The sequence below is a fragment of the Phascolarctos cinereus genome, unplaced genomic scaffold, assembly GCF_003287225.1.
Source record: "Phascolarctos cinereus isolate Bilbo 61053 unplaced genomic scaffold, phaCin_HiC Scaffold_5;HRSCAF=322, whole genome shotgun sequence".
NCBI lineage: Eukaryota > Metazoa > Chordata > Mammalia > Diprotodontia > Phascolarctidae > Phascolarctos > Phascolarctos cinereus.
Window position 1 is genome coordinate 381,613,445 of NW_027555958.1, and position 13,952 is coordinate 381,627,396.

General features: G+C 40.1%; 1 protein-coding gene and 1 pseudogene across 6 annotated transcripts in view; one reads left to right on the top strand and one right to left on the bottom strand.

Annotated features, from left to right (window-relative positions):
* The window catches only part of NAV1 (neuron navigator 1), a 352,950-nt gene that overhangs the window by 58,757 nt on the left and 280,241 nt on the right, over positions 1 to 13,952 (bottom strand). The window lies entirely within an intron of this gene.
* Positions 4,942 to 6,292, top strand: LOC110219569 (cAMP-dependent protein kinase type II-alpha regulatory subunit pseudogene; annotated as a pseudogene).

The window sequence follows — 13,952 nt, forward strand, 5'->3', positions numbered from 1 at the left end:
GAATCAATACATCCACGGCAAGCATTTCATAAACTCTATATGCCAAGCATTGTGCTAAATACGGCTTTCAGACCCGAGTTCAGGTCTCACCTTTGACATACTGGGGAAGTCACTTAACCTATCAGTGCCTCAAGTAACTCTCTAAGGGTATAATAAAATAACAACAACAATAACAATAACAATAACAATAGCTAACATTTATATAGTGCTTACTGCTAAGCACTTTACAATTATTATCTCATTTGATCCTTGAAACAACTCGGGGAGGTAGGTGTTATTATAGTCCCATTTTACAGATGAGGAAACTGAGGCAAATAAGGTTAAGTGACTTGCTTAGTGTTACACAGCTAGCAAGTGTCTGGAGGCCGGATTTGAACTCAGTTCTGCCTGACTCTAGGCAGAACAGTTGCCAGTCTGCATTTGTAAAGGAGTTTCCTCACTGGGAACTCAATACATTCATGAAATCACAGGTCTGCCAAAACAGCTAGGTGGTACAGTGGATAGAATGTTGGACCTGGAGTCAGGAAGACCTTAGCTCAAAACTAACCTCAGAAATTTACTGACTTGTGTGGCTCTGGACTGCCTCAGTTTTCTTATTTGTAAAATGAAGATAAAAATATCATTTAACTTCCAGGGTCTTTGTGAGGATCAAGTGAGATGATATTTTAAAAGTGCTCTGCAAACCTTAAAACATTATATAAATACTATTTATCATTATCATAAAGATCCTTATTACTAACAAATTGGATTCTTTTTTCCCAAATCAAAAATCACCCAGTTATGAACAAATGCATTTGACCTCCCATTTTAAGGATGGAGAAAATGAGGCACAAGAAATAAGAGCAAGGTAGATACATTCAAAAGATGAGGCTAAGGATCTGTGTAGTGTTGAATTTTCTCTAATAGCTCCAAAAGATCCAACCTAGAAAAGCTGAGCTGACAATAAATACCCCTAGGCTGTACATTACTCCTCTCCGCCGAATAAAGTCCTATTACTACAGATAAATGAGCTTGCAGAAGGCCCCTTCAAACACATCACTCGCCCTTTTGTCTTGGCTTTGTTTGTATATTAAATTCGGTCTTCCATCATTATCTTCTGCCCATTTTGCCCTAGTCAAGAAAGCCCATTCTCAACTTCTTTTCCTGCCTTTGTCAATTCTGCCATTTTTTTTTTTAACAACTGTGGCAAAAATCATCTCTTCAGGAAGCTGGCTCTGAACAACAGGGGACGGTGGCCCCACCCAAGCATCTTGTCCTTAATGTCATCCACATTAGCTCTACTGAATGAAAAGAAAATCAATAAAACTAGTAAAACAAAACAGAAACAACCCAAGTTGAAAACCACCCCAAGGGAAAAAAGAGGGCTATCTAGTGTATTTAACAAACCAGTGACAGCTAACTGGCTTGAGGAACAGAACATGCCTTCTAAAACTCCTGAGACTTATCGATACTGAAGAGAATCTATCTCAGTACATTTGTACTGGAGTGTGTGTTTGTGTTCACATAGTGGGCATGCTGCCTGGGAAGAATATTTAACTATTAATTCATTGTTGTTGTTCAGTCATAGCCGACTCTTTGTGAACCAGAGGATCATACTGTCCACAGGGTTTTCTTGGCAAAGAAACTGGAATAGTTTGCCATTTCCTTCTCCAGATCATCGTACAGATAAGGAGACTGAGGCCAACAGGATTTTAAGTGACTTGCCCAAGGTCACACAGCTAGTAAGTGTCTGAGGCCAGATTTGAACTCAGGTCTTCCTGACTCCAGGCCTGGCACTCTATCCCCTGAGCCACCCAGATGCCTCCTCATTAATTCATTACAGCTGCTTAATACTGAAGTATTTGTTTCTGGTGTTAAATAAATAAAAGTCAAAGTGACTTCATTTCAAAATACACCCACACTTCTGGAAATTTAAAGCATAAGTTTTAGAAGTTCTTTCACATTTGCCCAGCACCACTGAGACCCAGTTGCCAGTCTGCATTTGTAAAGGAGTTTCCTCACTGGGAACTCAATACATTCATGAAATCACAGGTCTGCCAAAACAGCTAGGTGGTACAGTGGATAGAATGTTGGACCTGTTCAAATTCAAAACTAAAGACAGATACCTCCAGCAGGCAGCCAGCCAACCAGCCATGGATGGATGAAGCCACCTCTTTCATTTCCCTTCCTCCATGTGTCGGATATATAGTGGAAGAGTCAATGGAATGGTAGTCTGAAGGTCTGGGTTTGAATTCTGGCTCTGCTGCTGACATTGGCTAGTCACTTAAATTTCTGTGAATCTGAATTTTCCCCATCTGTAAAATGGGGACTGTATTTCCCTGCCCTGTTGTGAGGCTCAAATGAGATAATGTAACTCACTCTGTAACTGTAAAATTTTCTGAAATTTGGAGTGAGTATTATATGAGATTGAAAGCTGGATCTTTGAAGAATCAAACTGTTATAGGAAACAGTCTCATCCAATTTGTAGCTAATCAGCGCCCGATCATTATTTCAACAGTGATATTTGTGGGAAGGCAGGAGAACTTAAGGACACCGTTCTTTAGTTCACATTTCTCAGTTTATGTGGATTCAACTGTAAAGATTTCCATTGTAGCAAGCAAACCATGTGACAGTCTGAGAATGTTTTATGGAAAGTTGGTGTTCACTCAGTCAGGCAAGGCTGGGATCTGACCCAACATTAGCTATTACTTATACCCACCCCGTCAAGCGTAACCAGCATAGCAATCACTTTACTGCTGGTCAAATGTGTTGAGACATCCTGAGTTTAACCAAGGATAGGGCTTCAGTTTGACTGAAAAGACTCACTTTCTCAATTGCTATTCAGATCAACCTATATGACCTTAGAATGCAAACACTCCAGATCTTTGCTCATTCACATGATCTGAGTTCAAGTCCTGGCTCTGATGGGCAAGTACAGTACACAAAATCAATTGTGAATGCAGATTCTTTCCAACAGGAAGATGGCTAGATTAGATCAGAGGTGTCAAATTCTCCTGCCCAAGAATCAAGAGGAACCAGATAAAAATATAATTGGGAAATATATAACAAAATAAATAAATAAAAATACAATAGAACACAGATAATGTTAATATGTGGATTTCTATGTCAATATGCTGTTCACAGAAATCTATGGTTTGGTGGCTCAGTTTCTATTCAAGTTTGACATCACTGAGAGATCATCTTTTCCTGTCTTCTGTCTGTAATACATATGGGGAGAAAGCTATTTCTATTATTTCCCCCTTCTACTTTACATAGTATATGATGGTTGTTTAATCAACATCAAAACAAACTAGAATATTACCTAGAGAGCAGCGAGCTTCTCTAGGACTAAATATATTGCCAGGATTCAAAGAACAATCCCTAATTACTCTTGGGCAGTAAAGTAGGCACATTTCATATGCTCTCCTTTGTAAAGGGAGAGAACATAAGCCACTGTCAGTTAGGCATGAGCTATGTATTCTTTTCTCAGGAGAGGTAATAGATTTCTGCAGATCCATCCACACTCTTTCACCTCCTCTTGTCTGTGAACAGTAGGTATTTTAATACAGCTGACTGGAGTTAGCAGCAGTCATGAAGAATGCAGATATATGAGATATTTTACTGGCACTTGGACCACCTTATTGCTGTAGGGAATTACGAAGCAGTTTTTTATTTTAATGTGTTTTACTGGAAGTCTGGGGTTCTTGGTAGGTATCTAGGGATTCCTTGAACAAAAGGATGGTCAAAGAGGACAAGTTTAATTTGTGTTTGCTCCTTCATCTTAAGGACACTAACCCCAGGTCTGCACCAGACTTTGGGATTGGGGAGTATGAAAAGGTCCCACAAAGCCTGAAAAACCAACATAAACATGGCCTGAAAGAAGGAATGTCTCTAACTTCTAAGTTTAAAGGGAGCATGTTAGCAGTACTGTATTACTTAATTGTAACATCTTGTTTTCACTAGTGGGCTCCCTAAATTCCCACAGTGTATGTGGGTGGGTGTCCAAGATAACTTTAAATATCAGATTCTGATGCTCTGCATACTATGGAGTAAAATTGTGGAAAGACTCAAGTGTTAGCTAAGTAGGGTTTACAGCACGTGAAAACTTGGGAGTCCTGGTTTGTTCCTAAATCTCCTTGATATTACTTGGTTTTCCCCTCTAGGAAAAACCACCTAAGCTCCCGGTTTGATTTCTAGGGCATGAGAAATAAAGTTTCAGATGCCTTTTTTTTTTTGAGGGTGGATGATGGAGGAGAGTTTCTTATGCAGGCAAACTCTCAAGACTTTATTTATTTTTAAAAAGGCAAGCCATCCCTAGGAGAAGAAGATGCAGACCCCACAGAAGATCAACTCTGAGTAAGATTCTGCAACCCACTCTATAGTCCTGTGGATTTAACACACCCTCTTCCGTTCCAGTTTCCTTCTTGGTCTACTTTGACTTGGAGACCTTAGCACTAGGACAAGGTTGGTCAAAACGGAAGTTCAAGTCAAGCGCACGCTAGAAGTCTCGCTGATAGGGTCAACCCGCTCCATGCTCCCAGAGACACCGTCCCCATCCCCACCAGCTTTCAAAGTCTAGACGAGCCAATGCATCCTCCTATTCCACATATTCGTCACCATTGCCTCCACAAGGTTCCCACCTCTTCCATTCAACTTCAATTCTGCTCTGCATCCAATCAGAGGCAGCCCCGCCCTTCTTTTCTTTTCCGTCAAACTCTGGGGCCAGCTCCCGATTGGTGCTCCGGATGGGGAGAAGCCTGACTCCGCCCCCTCGCGGGAGGGGACCGGTGGCCAGTTGGTCTGGGCAGTGCTGCTGCCCTCCTTTAGTCCAGCGGAGAGGGAGGAGAAGGAGGAGGAGGAGGAGGCGGGTGTGGAAGTGCGGAAGTGCGGGAAGTGAGGGAAGTGAAAGAGCTGGGGGCCACACTGGGGAACACGTGCCAATCCTACAAGAAGCAGAAAGAGATGGAGGAAAGCTCCAGCTCTGAACACCTCCATGACAAGGGCAACCCGGTGGCCCCCAGAACCCGATCGCCCAACCAAGTCAGCTTCTCTCCGTCCCGCACAGCAGCCCCCCACAGGACGGCCAGCATCGGGCAGCACCAGGTGAGGAGAGACATCTCGCCCCTCCCTCCTGCCCAGATGGAGACCATGGCTGCTGTCGAGGATGAACAAGAATTCATCAGGGCCTCCCAGATCAGGGGCAGATACCAGAGAAGGAGTTCCATTCCATATGAAGTCTTTGGTCCCAGTGAAGAGGAAGAAGCCAAGGCGGTGTGGGCCATCTACCCCAAGACAGAAGAGCAAATCAAGATACTGAAAGAAGCCTGTAAAGACCTGCTCCCCTTCCGAGGCCTGGAGGACGAGCTGCTGCTACAGATCTTCAGTGCCATGTTTGAAAAGAAAGTCGTCCCTGAAGAGCCCGTGGTGGAACAGGGAGAAGACGGGGACCAATTCTTCGTCATCGAACAGGGAATATTTGACATCATAGTGCAAAAGAACAACCGGCAGAGTCGCATCGGCCAGTATAAGAACAGCGGTACTTTCGGAGAGCTAGCTTTGATGTACTCCTATCCCAGACCTGCTACTATTGTTGCTGTCACAGAAGGAAACCTCTGGGGCCTGGATCGAGTGACTTTCCGGACAATCACTGTGACGTTCCAGTTGGAAAAGAAAAAGAGGCTACAAACGTTCATTGCCTCTGTGCCCTTTTTCAAGTCTCTGGAGTCCACAGAGTCAGTGAAAATGCTTGATGTGGTAGAGGAGAAGACTTATCAGCCTGGAGAATGCATTTTCCTAAAGGGTGAAATCGCAGAGAAGTTCTACATAGTCGAATCAGGTGAGGTCAAAATTGTGCCCGAAAAGTTCAGTGGTGAGGAGGTGGGAATTGTGAGGCATCATAAAGAAGATTATTTTGGAGAATCAGCTCTCATCAACAACAAACCCAGAACAACTTCGGCATATGCGGAAGGAGAGGTCAGATGCATAGTTATGGATGTGCAGGCACTAGAGAGACTTCTTGGGCCCTATATGGACATTTTGAAGAGAGATATGTCACATTTCGAGGAGTTAATAAAACTGCTTGGTCCCAAAATTGACACAAAAATCTGAGGTGTCTAGGGGAATAGGCATTTTAATAATACAGAAAATCTTCCAATGTCAATGCCACAAACTAGAAAGAAATGGACGTGAAAGAACACAGTACTTCAGTCCTTTGTCTTTTTCCCCCTCAGCATCATTTGCTTCTAGCTGGGCTGCCATTGCTGCCAGTGAGTACAATAAAGCACAGGACTCCTGAATTGCCCCAATGCTAATATTCTGATGTGTTTTGGTGTATTTTTTTTCTCCTTCATTTTAAAAAATCACTTGATATATCTTCAGCAATTTTGAGTCTTGGCAAATGCCCACATTGTAACAACTTTTTTTAGGTACCTCATCCCCACTCACCAAGCCTGATTCCATCCAGCATACAGACTGAAGTTCCTTTGAATGATTTTTACCTTCCAAAGCTCCTCCTTGTATAGGAACTGAGGACACACATTTCTCAGAGAGCAGATCTGGCTTTGGTCCATTGGGAGTTGGCTTAACCCATTCAATTCTCTGGGCTCTTATTTAATACATTAATACATTATTATGTTTGTATTATGTATTTGTATTATATATTATATGTATTATAGTTATATGTATAATTATGCATATACTATATGATACATAATTATATGTATATATGTAACTATGTATGTATTATATTTGTATTATAGTTAATACATTCAGCCTAGAAAGGTCAGTTATTATATTTCAGGCCTAGCATAGGAAATAGTCCTGTGCTTCTGTATAGTCTATTAGTGTCAATATCGGATTATTACTAATGATGCAAAATAATTTAAGTATTCCAATAAATAAAGCTACAGGTATAGCTCATTCCCCCTCCCCCAAAGAAATAATAGGAATTTCCTGTCTTGAGTACTATTTTTTTACATGAAAAATATAATTTTCTGAGATAAATGATTCTCCCATTCTCCTTATATTTTACTCAATCAACAAACACTTATTAAAAGTGCCTACTATGTGCCAGGCACTGTATTAAATGCTTGGGGTTCAAAGAAAGGCAAAGATAGTCCCTGCTATCAAGAAGCTCATGTTCTAATCAGAGGCAGAAAACAACATTAAATAAAAGGTACATCCTGATATTGCTAAAAAGAATCATCTCTTAGAAAATGTCAGCTGCTGATATTCAAAACAATTTTTATTTCATTTTCTCCTAGTATTACGAACTCATCTCTTCTCAAATGTAGTAACAGCCTAATTGGTCCTCCTGAAGTAATTCTCTTGCCATTCCAATCCATTCTCTACTCTGCTGCCAAAATAATTTTCCTAAGGCATAAGTCTGACCAAGTCACACCCCCTCCCCCACTCAATAAACTTGAGTGGCTCCCTGTTATCTCCAGGATCAAGCATAAAGTCCTCTGGGATTTAAACCTCCTTAAAACTTTGCCCTTTCCTACTTTTACAATCTTAAGACTTTACTTCCCTCCAATCACTCTACACTTTCTCCATACTGGCCTACAAGTTGTTATTGCACATCCTTTGTTCTCGAAGAGGACCAATGACATCACCAGGGTGATGTCTTGACATGCGGGTGAATTAGATTTAAGTGAGGCAGAGCTTCTAAAAATCGTCAGCCTCACTCTCTCCTCCACAGTCATCAAAGCCCAGTGGCAAGATAAAAGTCAAGATGCAGTGGATGACCTTGGCCTTGTTAAAGGCCTCCTTACTAATAATATTTACAAGAAGCTCTCTCTTATTTTGTGGCCTTGGTCCCCTATGCTTGGAATTTCTCTTTCTCTCCTCTCTCCTCTCCTCTTCTCTCTTTTCTGTCTCTGTCTCCCCTCTCCTCTCTTTACTGCTCCCCCTACCCCTTTCTTTATTTCCCTGGTTTCCTTTAAGACAGCTTAACTTCTACAGGCCTATCCTACTCCCCCTAGCTGCTAATAATACCTTCTGTGTACTATATGCCTAGTTATTTACATGTTCTTTTCCCCAGCAGAACATAAGCTCCCTGAGAACAGGGATGGTTTTTTTTCCCCTTCTATTACTAGCATTTAGCACAGTGCCTGGCACATAGCACTTTGATTAATAAATGCTTTTTTTGACTGAATGAACTTTTATTAACTATTTAAAGACCATTATTAAGGCAGCTAGGTGGCACAGTGGATAGAGTGCCTGGCCTGGAGTCAGAAAGACTCCTCTCCCTAAGTTCAAATTTGGCCTCAGACATTTACTAGCTGTGTAACCCTGGGCAAGTCACTTAACTCTATTTGCTCAGTTCTTCATCTAGAAAATGGGCTGGAAGAAGGAAATGGCAAACCACTCCAGTATTTTTGTCAAGAAAACCTAAATGATATCACAAAGAATCTGATGAATAAAGACTGAACAACAACTAAAAAGTTCATCGTTACTTCAGGGTAATAGTGTATGCATCAAAAGTTATTTCTCATTCTCTTTTGCCCATGACAACATTTTGTTTGGAATCATGCCTATTATATATTCCTTAAAAGTTTATTGTAATTCTAACTTTCTTTGATAATTTTATTTTGTGGGTGAAATATAAATGTTGGATGAAATAAATTGAACTCATTTCTTTGTGATTTTCAAAGCTAATAAAGGTTAAGTTCAACAGGACAGAATAATTTTGTGTCCTGTGGTACCAAATGGAATTTATGATTTAAATGTAATAGTTTGGAACAAGCTAGCAGATAAAGAAGGTAAAGGCCTAGCGGCAGTTGGTAAAATGGTATTGATCTCAGTTTAAAGTGGCTGCCTTAACATTTAGAGACTGCAGGATTATGATTTCCTACTTCATTTGTAGGTCATCCACCAATGGGTAGTAAAATACAGCCAAGTATAATATGCCAGCTACTACTACTACTACTACTACTACTACTACTACTACTACTACTACTACTACTATTACTACTACTACCACCACCTACTACTACTACTCACACACACACACACACACACACATACACATACACCAACTATAATATGCCAACTAATATTTTACCAAATATAATATTACTCCAGTGGTAATATACAACCAACTATAGGACCTGTATTCAAGGATACCCCATCATCTCCTTAAAAGTCTGTTCTTAAAAATATAAAAGCAAGTAAGTCACAGTTTTTGGAATCACTAGTTAAAACGCTAAGATGTCTGAATCCACTGAACGAGTAGAGAATGTGGTTAAGGTCCACATTAGATTCACATATTCCAATAGTGCAAAAAAAAAAATTTTTTTAAGGTGTAATTTGGAAGAACTGGCTTATGTTGTTGGTATCCTTGGAAGTATTCCATTACTGGAAAATTTCTTTTCTAGTTAAAAACCTTGCAAATACATCCTTTCAAAATACATATGTTAATAGACTACCTTTCCTCATCAAGAATTAACTTAAGGAATCCCCCAGTCTTTACACACCTCAAATGGTTATTTGATTATTCAGGGTAATGGGGAACACCGTTAGCAAGAACAGTCACTGAAATCACAGATAATCAGGAAAAATATTAATTTCAGGCCTCCCACCCAAACTGTTGGGGATGAAAAACACTCTTATGTGCCTCTACCTACCTTTTGCTCCTAGATTCAACAAACAAAAACAAAACATCTGAAAATTGTGGAAGTCCTGTGCTTAATGCCCAAACTTGTACTAATTGTGGAGTGGATACCGAAGAAAAGATTCTTGAAGAAAACAGCCTTAAAAGAAATTGTTTAGGGCAGGTCCAATGGCTATCACTGGGCAGACTGCACAGGGAACATTTGCCTATGTTGTATATAATTAGAGGTTTTAAGGTCTGTCAAAACCGCACTTGTATAAATTTCACTTTATTATATGATGTGCAGTAACAGTGACTCATTTTGGAATCTGAATAGGTCTACCTCTGTATTTCTGTAACATTATTATCTTCAAAAATACTGACATGCTTATTCAGTGTATGTTCAGAAGCAACAATAGCTTGTTTCAGAAATACTTCAAACAGGTAAAAGCTGTTTATCCTCATGTCGAGGAAGTCCCTGACAAATGTTTCTTGAAGTTTAAAAAGCAATTCCCTGTTGAATAGATCTTGGTTTCATTGAAAGGTTTCTTTTTCTGCCCCCGCAAAGCTAAATCAAAAATAGTTCTCCCTCATCTGATTGTTGAGATGCCTTTAATAAAAGTCTTTTTTTTTTTTAAGCATTCATCTTGGGAGAAGATGAGAGCAAGCAAAAGAAAGATCAGCCTAAGGGGTATATTTAAAAAAAAAAACAGCAGGAAGTTTAAAAAAAAAACACAACCCTAGGACTGGACAAAGGCTCTTTCAACTAACTTCCTCTGTTTTTATGATACTAATGAGGTCTTAATTCTGGCTAAGGAATTTGAAGCTCAGTAACTTTAGGATTTTTCAACTATTAGCTGTATTTTGAAAAGCTTTTCTTGGAACTTCATCCCACCTGGATTCCTCCTCTTGACTTCTCTTTCCAAGAGAATGATTCAACGAGAGATCATTCATCTCTCATGCAGTTAGCTGGTCAAGAGCCTTGCTTATTTCTGCTGAAGTATGGGGTGACTTTTGCTTGAGTTCCCAAGTGTCTGGGAAAGTCACACAAGGAACTCATTAGCTCTGCCTTCAGTTGAAACAACAAGGTCCCTTCCTTAGCCAAAAAACAAGCAGCATTTTGCACAACCTCGAATATGTTTCTATCAAGACCTCCCATAGAAAGTTCTCCTAGATCTTAGATATACTAAGTAGCTGGAAAAGGACAGCATGGAGTCAGAATTTGCTCTGAAGTGCATGTGTTCTGGAATTCCTCTGTTTGACCTCTCGTGACAAGAGGTCCTTCACAACCTTGAAGACTCGTCACTTTGGTGGGACATATTTCCTCCACTACAAAGCATGAGCTAGTTTCGAGTAGAAGTATTGCTCTTTTGGAGGGAGCCCTGGAGGAGTGCTATGGAGACACAGAATCACCACCAACCTTCTTCCCCATCAGAAAAATCTGAAAGATGTGCTAAATATAACCATTTGCTAACCCCAGACAGCCTTCAAACATAAGGGCACCAAGTTTTGCCTCACACAATACTATAGAATTTAATTAAATGAGGGAGGGGGGGTTTTCTCCAATTACCCAATTATAGGTTGGAATTTAATATAGCACAATTGCTTCTACTTTTTTCATTTCTGAAATATGCTAAATAGTTCCTACAGGGCTCATCACATTTCATTAGTTACCAACTGTGGACCGAAGAGTTCTATCATGACTTACTCCCATGTGAGCCATTTTTTCTTCAAATATTTATGTTATCAGCAAGCATATACTCCTCCTCAAATAGGCAGTTTTCTTTAGAGAGATACATCAATGCTGTTCATTTAGGGAGATGGTCAGGGAAGATGAAGAGAAGACTCATTGATTGGGGGAAGAAAGGGGAGGGATAACTTTTTAATTCCAGACACACAGGCCAGTGTCTTCCATTGTGAATACATTCCATGGTTTGAATTGATGCTCTAATACTGAGCCTTAATTTTAATAAACTCCAAATATATATATATATATATGTATACACACACACACACATTCTTTCCTAATGTAAAGATTTCCGATAACAGCATAAAACTACCAGTTAATAATAGGGCCCACCATGTAAATTATAGTGGTTTCCAAAAATAAAGCTTCATGGAGGAAAAATTTGCAAGTTACCACTGTGAGGTATACACACTGAGAGAACACTTCCATCACACCACGGAAATCTGGATCTTCTCTCACAACTGCCACACTTTTATTCAGAATACTTGGAAATAATTTTCTGTGTAAACCAAACCATGGCTTCTCCACACCTCGCCGTTCTGTCTCCTTCTCCTCAACCAACCTTACAATCACCCCAGGGCCTGTTCCTAAGTTTCTCCTTGCATTTCTAGGGAGCAAGAAGCAAGTAAAAGAGATGGCTTGTCACCATCTCGACCACATGACATCTGGAATATACCTCTTTATGGACTTTCCTTCTTAACAATCAGCTCACAAATGCTCAGATCCTTGAGGGCCTTAGCACAATGTTAGTTATTAAAGATCCCAAATCAAATGCTCCCAAGGGGCCCACCAGATGCATGAATTTTAGGAACTTTTTTTTTTTCCTGAATTAAAATTGTGATTGGCTCTGCTTCTATACAAAGGCAGGATCCTAGCTGAGGCAACCAGGAGCCACTGAAAAAATTCGTACTTGCCAATTTCCGTCCTAACTGATATCAACAATATAAGTATGTACAAAGAACTCTCATGACATTAAGAAAGTTCATGGAATGAAGCAGAAATTCCTTGGTGGTTTGTTCTGATCTGGTTCTCCTGAGTAAAAACGGCTTTGTCCTAACAACAGCATCCATCCATGCTGCAATGTTGCATGCTATCCATGCATCCACCCAGGGCTAGGCTATTCAGGCTGGTCGGGGCATTCCCTCCATCGAGGTCATGCAAGGATCCAGTCTCCTTGTAGGCCTTGTAATTCTATGGAGGCTTTGCTTTCGTCCTTTCTTCAGAATGGACCAGTTTCTTATCTGAAGCCAGAGTTCATGGATCAATTATCAGCTTGCTCTTGGTGAAAACATCTTTGTTGAAGGCTCTGAAGGCTTTCACTTAAGAGAAGCAGACAGCTGAATACCTCATTGTGCAGATGGGTCAAAGGTCAGCATAGGGAAGAAAATGAGAGAGGAAAGCCAACTAATAATTGATTGTGAAAGCTTTGTTTTAATGGGTACCTATTAGGAAACCATCAGCACAGAAAGACATAGTAGTCAATAGCTAGGTAAAACAAAGGTCATATCCCCGAGAAATATTCCATACACAGGTGTATAGGCAAGGTCTAAAGCATTATAGCTGTGGTTTCAGGTATTATATTGCCCACTTAATGGTGAAGAAGGAATGAGGCCACAGCAATAAGATACTAAATAGGTTTTAGAAAACTCTTACCTATACAAATGCCACACCTGTGGCTTTAATGTCAGTCATTGAAAACATTTGTAATGGTTGGCAAATAAGAATCCCTGACCGTCTTTGTTCCTGGTCTTTGCACTCAATACTGTATGAGATCACATTGCCGTATTCATATGGCAAATCTTTAGTAATAAACCCTCCATTCTATTCATACTGCGTTTCTTTCCCTCTTACCATTCTTAGGAGTCTCAACCCATTTCTATTTTATGAATTGGGGAAGACTGAGGTCCTGAACAATTAAATAACTTGTTCTAAGAGTCATAAAGAAAGATGGCTGAGCCTGCAATGGACTTTTTTGCCTAGCTCTTCATCCAAGAAGCAAAAAGCCACTTTTATCAGCTGGTTATGTATGAAGGGAAAGCATATACTTACTAGGAGTTCATTTAAAATAGAAGTCTCTGTGTTGTTACTTTTATTCCTGTTTTCCTTACTATAGTAGTTATTGCCAGACCTCCACCTCCCCAGGTTCAAAGGTAGCAGACTCTTAGGATATGAGATAGATGGTAGGTTTTATTATTTGAAGACCTACATTTAAAATCACCACTTTGAGAATGCAGGAAATGACTAGATAAGGAAATTATGTTGAGTATTTATCCTGCTTTTTTTTGCATAAACTCCAGTGAAAGTCTTTATTTTATTACTTTACAAGTAGTCTGAAGCTTCCCACAGAATCCTTCTTAGGGAACTTGAAAGGAAGAAAGAAAACATTTAAACGGCAAGAATTACAAGTTAATCAAAATTGAACTGGCATCGTTCCTAAAGGAAGTTGCCTGCAGGCAATAGGAAGGGAAAATAGATAGCTTTCTCTTGTCGACTCTTCTAATTGGTGGAAGGTAGACACTTCAGAGCTCAGAAAAAGATCTTCTGTGATCTCCCCAAAGAGACTCCCAGCAAAAGTCCCTCCTGAGGCTTCAAAAAGCCACAGCTCCTATGAAGCATCACTCTGACAGAAACCTC